Source organism: Solanum stenotomum, chromosome 6 (genome assembly GCF_019186545.1).
Source record: "Solanum stenotomum isolate F172 chromosome 6, ASM1918654v1, whole genome shotgun sequence".
In the NCBI taxonomy this organism is placed as follows: Eukaryota; Viridiplantae; Streptophyta; class Magnoliopsida; order Solanales; family Solanaceae; genus Solanum; species Solanum stenotomum.
The window spans coordinates 17,310,474-17,320,050 of record NC_064287.1 but is presented as its reverse complement, the minus strand read 5'-3'; positions in this window follow the sequence as shown (position 1 = coordinate 17,320,050).

Sequence of the window (9,577 nt, the reverse complement as noted above, 5' to 3'; positions counted from 1 at the left end):
ATTAGTTTCTACATACTAATTATTGTCTTTAGTTACTCATAAAGCGGTCAAGATCCGAATCTATCGTTTTGATTCGTTTTCTCAAGTAAAGGCGTTAGATTTCTTCCATAAATCTATACGTTGTTACTTGGATCTTTTCAAGGCCTTAGAACATCTAATCCTTGGAAATTCGTGGATGTTTCCTTCGAATTTCCCATATCTTTAGTTAGTTTTTTTTGTTTCTTTTCTTTGTGCTTCCGCATTCTAATATTCAATTCTCTATTTGTGATCTCCCTTAACCTTGTTGTTATCACCGAGCCCGATATGAAGTCCCGATATCATCATCTCTTTCCTTCTACTCCTATTCAAGCTTGAGGTAAGTAGTTTCTCTAGAGTTTTCTTGTTTTGGGAGTCATGTGTGTTCTATGTGTTTTTTTATGTTTTCTTTATGTTATTCATGTTCTTGAGAAATTCAAGTTTAGTAAGAAAGTAAGGTTTTATGATTGATTTTCCTCATGTTGTTGTGCATTGAGTAAGAGTTCCCTATATGCTTCATGAGATTAATTGTGAACATGTTTAGTTGTGCTTTCTAGAAGTATATTGCATAAATGCTCCTGGACATTGTGTTGAGCATGCTTTCAGCTTGGAGTTGGTAGTTCCTTCTATGGATATGAGAAATGTTGAGTTTTCATGCATAATAGGTTGATAGATGTAGTTCCTACTTCCTTGTGACGCATTGATTCTGTTTAAGACGGAGTTGATGTTTCCTCCATTGAATTGTGCATTATTTTGATATTTCATACATGATGGGCTGCTAGTCCTGAATCTTTACTTCCGTAAGGCGTCTAGATCGTCATTCGAGGATGAATGCTCCTAAGGGGGAGATATTTTACCACTCCGGCAAATAATAAGCTAATAAAACCTTAACGTGAGGGTTGGAGTCTTGGATGTAACTCCCCGTACTTAAAAATAAATGGTTTCCTGTAAGAACATCAAGGTACGAACCCCCAAGAACCAACCATCAAGGACCCTGGAAAATGCCCAAAGGCAGTGGACCACGACAGGACCCATTCCTAGTTTTGCCAATCCATGTCCGTGGGTGAGGGGCCGTAGGTCAAGGCCCTGAAACCAAGTCTCTGAAACCCAACCCACGCTTCACAAGCACGGGCTGTGGGTCCAACCACGGTCCGTCAGTGAGGCTCGTGGGTGGTGACCTGGGGATGGTTTTGAGAAGTTAGTTTTGGGGGAGTTTGGGGTTTTCTGATTTTTAATTAATATTAAGTGTTGTTGTTTTAGAATAATTTAGACTACCTATATAAGTATTTTACACCACTAAATTAAGTCATTCAGCTCATTATTTCTAAAACCCAAATCAATTCCCAAACTTCATCCCCACCAAAGAAATTCTCTCTCTAGAACTTCAAGGAAGAAGAAGAAGAAGGAAGTTGGAGCTAGCGTTCAAGGATCAAGGTTTGCTACTCGAATTCATAGGGCTTTGTGATCATAGTATGGTAGCTCTTCATCCATGGATCCCCTTCAAAATCCCAATTTCAAAGATAGAAATTCCCCCGAGAGCTAGGGTTTGATTCCAAAGTCATGGGTTCCTTTCAAAAATGATTTTAATTCTTGAACTACTTTATATTATGATTGAATTGATGATTTATTATGGTTTTTATGTTGAAATCCCCAAGAACCCTTGAAATCCCCATATTCCCTAAATTATGATGTTATTATATGGGTGTGTTGATGAAAGAATGATATTATTAGATTATGCTTTTAGTAATTTGATTACTTGAATTATGTTAATATCAATGTCTAATGTAGTGAATTCTAGATGTGTTGATTTGATATGAACTTTGATATTTGAAAGGGAATATTATGATATTATGCATGATTATGAAGTCCATGTTTTATGAACACTTTTAGAATGAAGTCTTTATGATTATGATCTAGTTGTTGTGTTGTTGAAAGGTTATTCTCATATACACACTTATGCATGAATATGATATCATGTGAAAGGTTTTCTCACAGTATGATGATTCCAAGGTTGAAAGGATTTCTCACCTATTGAATCTATATGTAGACATAGAAGGTGAAAGGTTATTCTCACGCATGATCTAATAGCTATCCTATGCATTATGTTTTATTGAGTGTCAAGACATTCTTCCATGAATATGAACTTAAGTCAACATTTAATATGTCATATGTGGGAATCAATGCTTAGCAACGAGTGGATATCGTACATGAGATAAAACCTTTTACACTAGTTGAGTCCCGCTTCCAATGGGATCCTTCTACACTAGTTGACTGCGGGTTCCCAAAGTATGTCTCATGAGATGAAGACCTTCTACCTTAGTTGAGTCCGGGTTTCTAGTAGCAATCTCCATATCCCATAAACTATGTTCCCCCATTGGTTATTTAGCTAGTGGATCCACCTAAGCTAAGAGTATGGTTCTACCTTAGGCAAGTAAGACAATCCTTTCCAGTGTGGGTAAAACAAGATTCCATGTTAAGCTCACATGGTCTATGTCGGTTAAGTCTTATTCCCACAAGAACAAGAACCAAAATATGAATTATGAACTATGGTAAGAAGCTTTACTTAGCATGGGTGAAATTTATGGGGTTTTATTCATGCATTGCACAAGTTTTCTTTGAGGGTATTTATGAAGTCCTTCTTTTATGATATGATGATCAATGTATTGACTATTCTTATGACTTATGCTTTTCCATTATCTTTATAATGATTCTTTAACTTAGTAAAATGTATGCATTCAAATGAAATGTCCCTTCTAGTATGTTTTCAATATTTTTATGCATGGCTATCATACTTAGTTAACTTTTGTACAAATGCCTAATTTACCTACATTTACCCCAAGTGTAGGCTCTGGTTCTCAAGGTTATCATCCTTGTGGCTAAACCTTGGATTTGGTTATTCTCCTAGATTGTTGGTGAGCCCTCATGATTTGAGGATGAATGTTATCTCATAGTAGTTCATTTCTTGTATTTCCTTTTCGGACTATGTTGTATGGGCTGTGCCCCTTTCTCTTTTCGAATATTGTAATAAGTGGCTATGTATAGACTTAGAGTCTAGACTTCCCCTTTTCGTTTATGAAACTTTTAAGACTTGAAAATGTGTTTTTACTCTTTATTGTTCTATTCTTATTTTAAGATATGCTAAGCGGCTTACATGGAGCCTTTTGGGGTTCTACGTGTCTTATACATCTGGAAGGTACCCCTGGGTCGTGACACTAGGGCAGAATTGATCCCGCAAGGGCGAGACCGCCATGGCAAAATTTCTCTCACCATAGAGGGACAACGCAAGGCAGAACCTCAACCCTGTCTCCCTTTTTCTTCCCTAGTCACACCTATGGACCCCGAATCATACATGGGACAATTCCCGAAATCCTATTAGTACTCGGCAATAGAGCATAAGTTATAAAGCGTAGCATTTAATTATTAGCGTGTAAAAACACCAAAAACCAGCATCCATGTTCTTACAAAACATAAGCAAAAAACAAAAGGATAAAGAGACATATTGTTTATTAGAGGCCTAACAAGGGCGAAAACCCAGGGTCGATGGGAAAGGGAATGTCGCTTTTACACACCATGTCCTTGGGGGCTGTCTCGCCCGTCCATGCATAACTCAACTAGGGAAACTCTGAGAAGTCCTCAAGCTTGAGCGTGGGAAGCTCCTGCTGGGGCAACGCAGGAGAAAATGACCTTCAGAGTCTTTTACATCTGGCCCATTAAGTGATCCCTCGCTAATCCTTCTTTATCTCCCATTGCAGCCGGCGGTAGAGCATCTCCAACTCAAGGGCAGTGGAGGGTGGAATGAACTCCGAGGTATTAGCTCGAGAACCTCCAAGTTTCCTACAGGCAGTCGCCATATCCTCCTCCACCCGAGTACTGGAAAGAGGGGGCTGGGATTGGGTAGGGAGAGTGTCGCTACCCTCATCATCTTCCCCTCCTTCAAAGTCAACCTCTACAATCGCTTGACTACTACTGGCCCTGTTCGTCTTCCTCCTCTTGCTCCCAGTTGTGGAAGCCTACCTTATTAAAAAAGGGTAAAAGGGAGATCCATAGGAAGTATCTCATCGGTGTCCAAGAGTGACACCCCGGCCCGCTTGCACATCGTTGTCACCAGCCCAGGAAAGAAAAATGCCTTCTTGTTTCCCTGATAGAATACCTTCCATTTAGGATGATCTGTGCACCCACATTTAGTCTAATGCCCTGTATAGCGCACGCCACCAACAAAGCTTGAGGAAATGTCAAGTCAGTGAGGTTGCCCGATGGCGGATCCTCCTAGTAACCAAGTGCAGCTACCTCTTGGCATCCGGTGACCAGTTAGCACTAGTGATGCCCTACGTCGTAGCCCAGTAGTCCTTACCCCGGAGCACATACTCCACCAGTGTATCCTTCAACCAACCCAGGTATATCTCTTTAAGCTTGGCCTCAAACTCCGTGTTGGGGACCACTGGAACCTCGTGCATATCATTTATGACGTGAGTGTTCAGGGGGATGTCCACTCCCCGGATGTGGATGGTAGGATTAGGGAAGTTCTAGTGGACAGTAGGAAGGATAGCATAGAACTCGCTCACCTAGTTCTAGTGCTCAGCAAGGGGAGCCTCTGTCAATAGGGCCTAGCCCAATTCCAGCTGTCGGGCATAAAAGGTGGGTGCTTTCTCCTATTGACCCGATAAGTGGAAACCCCTCTCGTAGAAACCTAGTTGTTTTGTGATCATAGTGTCTCTCCTGACTTACGGCATTGGGAAACCAGATGAAGAGTATATTTTCCTTGTTAAAAATAACAATAGTAGATCAACTTGCAATAGTTATGAAGGGTACACGTTAGAACTTCGTGGGGTTACATATTGTTTGGCTAAGAAAAGAAATTTTTTCTGATTTTAGTGGTAAGGGCTACTGATTAACGTTTAAAGCGCACCTCATCCAATTCTAGGTGCAAATGATAATTAAGCAGTATAAGACCCAACAAAGAGTTCAGGTCGAACCCACAGGGAGCGGTACGTGTTCAAGTTCAGTTATGAAGTACAAATGTGTTCTAGATAGTTACAGGGAGATAAATTATTGAAAAAGACATGAAAACAAATCAAAGGGGGTGACACGAATGTCATATGGGGCTTTTTGGCTTGCAATTAGCAACTACAACATAATCAAACAACAATGAAATAACAAAAAAGAGAGGAATTTTCGGGATGTGATCGATTATAGGCAAATTTCGCTGTATAGGTCATTAAGACTACTAATAAATAGGTAAATATCAGTGGATAGGAGGGACTATGATTGAAATAGTTTTCTCTTGAACAACTATCACGGTTCAAGTGATTTCTTTCGAACAACAACAAGCTCAACAAAATAAGAACAGTCCACAACCTTAATACTTCCTCTCTATCGAGCAAGATCAGTAGGACTAGGTTTAGGATTCACTCTCTCGAGCTGAACCCATATCAACCCAATGCCTACAAACTATTAATCAAAAGCTTTGATTCAAAAACACAACTAATGATTAAACAGACTTCAATATAGCATTTAACTAGTAATTAACAATACCCATAAGCTAATTAAACCTATAATCTCATAATCGCACCCCAAGAATCGGGGTTTTAGCCACACATCATAAGAATAGGGAAACAATTACCAAATACATTCGCCATTATTTGTATAAATTCTCCCAAGTCTTTAAAATGGTCCAAATTGAAGAAATTTAGAAACCCACTAAGAAGTCCTCAAAATTTAGCCTCAAAAACCTTCAAAGTCTATAATGGAACTCTGAAACTCAAAAGAAAAGTTTTCTCTAAGATAACAAGATACTCAATTTTTTAGTTCAAATTTGAATTTATAGTTGCCCAAAATATGGTCTGAAAGGCTATTAGGCGAGGTAAGTCGGGCTCGCTAAGTGGATCGGTGATCCGCCGATCGTCCACTTCCCTCGCCACTTTGCATTGACCTTCAGCATCTCAAGTCCTATAACTTTTGGGCAATCCATTTTGTTATCACGGAACCGATCGACGATTCACCGACCACCCATTCCTATTGCCGACTTGGTTTTTTCCCTCCTGGCTGGCACACTGGAACTTTAGGCGGGCTGGAGAGCCAATCGGCGAGTCGCCAAGTGGGCTTGGCGATATTAGTGTCCTTACCTTGCTCCTTAGATCACATACCTGAATATCAAGGCTTTAACATCAGCATATAGCATAAATTAGGCATTTGAAGACACTAAAACTATCAAAACAAAGCCCTAAATGAGTTTGAATCTCGAATTCATCAGCTACCACCCCACTGAGTCCTGTCACAGTGACCCAAATCCTGCTAGAGCCAGATGAGGGAAGTCGCTACACCGGCCTTCATCGGGGACGAACTTCAGGGGCGATCATGGAGCTCCTTTATCCCAAAAACCTTATTTTTGATAGAATTTTAGCAGATCAGAATCTATAAAGTACCCTAGAGCCTAGATATTCAATTTCTCTAGAAAAACAGCACCTAAATGATGTCCAAAACCGTGTTTTATATGAAGAAACCTTTCAACTTCCATCCCCCACTTCGGTATCATTTCAAACATATTTTTCGTGAAATCCTTACACCCAGAGCGTTGTGGAGACGTTGGGGACATAAGGGAAGTGTCCATGCTGCATTTTTTCTAGAAAATCAAGCCACTTATTTCCAATAAAAACATAAACTACCCTGGCTCTATTCTAATCAACCATTTAACGTAATGCAATCACAGTTAAGTATTAAAGTAAAGTGCATAAGGAACAAGAACATTACCTTAGAATTGACGTTAGGAAGGGAGCGTTTGAGAGAGTTTTGGAGAACTTTGAATGATGAGGGAAGGAAATGGTAAGACCCTTCCCCTTTCCCCCTTTTACTGTCTCCGATCTCGCGCTATAGCGGGAGGTTCATCGCCACAATGGCCCAGCCTCAGCGGGAAGCCTGTCGCTCTGGCGGGGTCAGGCTAGACCAATCGCGTGTCTCTTTGTCTTCGGGTGTTATTTTATTTCCATAATCGGTCCCTTGAGTAGAGAACCCTTTCGTGCTTAAAAATTGAAGAACTGCCATCCTTCGTGGTTCAGTATCATGCCGGTTTGTTAGTTTAGAAGTACTCCAATAAGGGCTCCTGATTATCCTTTCAATAGTTGTTCGGGGACAAACGAGAGGTAAATTGGTATCTATTGTAGTGACCCAAAACTTTGTTATTTAGGAAAGGAAAACACCGATAAAACCTGGGGCCACTATCCTGCTTGAGCAAACTAGATGTCACTAGGATGGCAGCTCCCCAGTGGGATAGGACACGATAGAGCGGGAATGACGAGACAGAACCTAAATTACACAAAACCTTATTTTCTTCTTTTTCCCAAAACATCAAAAGAGTCAAAAATCACCCCCCAAAAACCCTAAAAAGGTTGCTCTATGCTTGGGATAGAAGGAGGAAGAGATTTCAAGCATAAGGATGTCAATAACTTGCAGATTTCTGGTCAAATCCACCGTCTTATCTTTCGAAAAGAAGAATTGGTGCTATAATCCCGTTCAGCTACTTGGCGCCTACGTAGGCTAGGTTTATTATTGAGTAGTTGTAAATCTGTGATTCAGTGCGCAATATACCAGGAATTAATGGTAGAATGCATGTGTAGGTTTTCGTGCACCGAAAAGGGGTAGTCGTACTTGTAATTCTACTTGTTCCATCCAAATTTATCACGACCCAGGGGTACCCCCTAGATGTAACACGACGTACTTGATCCCGAAGGGGTCTCATACAGGACCTGAACATATCATTACATCAGATAAAATAAATGATGAGGAAATTTTAAAACTTTTGTCTATACAATCGTAGTCTTTTATAAAAGCAAGCGGAAGACTAAACTTGTCTCAATTAGCCTTCTAATAAAATTTTTGAATCAACAGTAGTGTCACAGCCCTTTCAACATAAATCAGAAATTGAAGTGCTAGAAAGAAACTACTAATGACTCATACGTTCTCAAATCTTGAGGACTCACCACAAGCTAGGAGAATAGTAGATCCAAGCTTTATCTAATAGAAAATCATCTTACGAACCGGAATCTACACTTTGTGAAAAATGTAGAAAATATGGTTTACAACAAAAATGCACAAAGTATGATAGTCATGCATAAAAACCTTTCAAACATGCTGAAAATGACATTTTAGTTGAAAAGCATGCTTTTTACCCTAAGTTTACAGAATCATCATGCACTTTTAGGGGTCGTTTGGTAGAGTGTATTAGGAAAAATAACGCATGCATTAGCACTGTGTATTACTAGTACCTTGTTTGGTACTCTTTTCCAACCAATGTATAACTAATGCTTGCATTAGTTATACACTCTATTGTGTATTAAAGTGTGTATTGCTAATACCATGGATTTCTAGGTATTATAGCAATGCAATGGTTTTAATGCATGCATTAGATTAACTAATGACAAAACTACCCTCTATTAATAATAATAATTACATTATAATTGTAATTATTATTATTATTATTATTATAATTATTATTATAATTATAATTATTATTATTATTATTATTATTATTATAATTATTATTATTATTATTATTATTATTATTATTATAATTACTATAATTATTATAATTATTATTATTATTATATTATAATAATTATTATTATTATTATTATTTTTGTAAAAGAATGTGGGGGTATTTTTGTAAACAAATATTTTTTTAATAGTCTTTATACAAGGCTTGTTATTTCCAATACATCAAACCAAACAATGTCTAAGAAATAATGCAAGCATAACTAATGCAAGCATTACTAATGCTTGCATTACTAATGCATGCATTACTAATACATCATAGAAGCATTATTCTTATACACTCTACCAAACGACCCCTTAGTGTAAAAGTATAGGTCACATACATATTCAACTTATAGATCATCATAGCATAATAGAACCATCTCATAATTAATCCTAAGTTATACTTGTACAATGCATAGATAAAGATCCCATAATCCCATCTATACTAAGTACCACTTTTAGGCCACCATAATCACACTTACCATTTTTTAATCTCATATTTAGTTAATACTCATAGACAAGAAGCATTCACATTTATTTGGTCATGATGAGTCTACAAATTGGACTCATTTAGGGCTTTATTTTGATAGAAATAGTGTCCTTGAATGCTTCTTTTGTCTCAATATCTGATGAAAATTCTTATGTTTCAAGAATTTGAAGTTTTAGTGGAAGCATAGACACTTAGGCGTAAAAAGGAACCAAAAGGCTGAAAAGAACGAAGAGGCTGAAGCATGAGCATCGCCAAGAACCTTTGGCGATTCGCCGAAAGAACAAACTTTGCCCTTTGATCTAGTATGCGAAACCCTGAAGGAAGAGGATCAAAAAGGTGATGAAAGAAGCAGTCCGCGCTTCACCGAATAGTTTCGCAAAACAGTACTATACCGCCCAATGGTCCAGAACGTGAAGATGTTGTAGGCAAGCACTTAACGGCAATGAGATAGCAGAAGGGTGAGTCGCCGAGTCATTCAATGTACTCAACTAACCTCGCCGAACTATTCGCCTGCACTAATTTCTGATGGCTATAAATACTAAACTC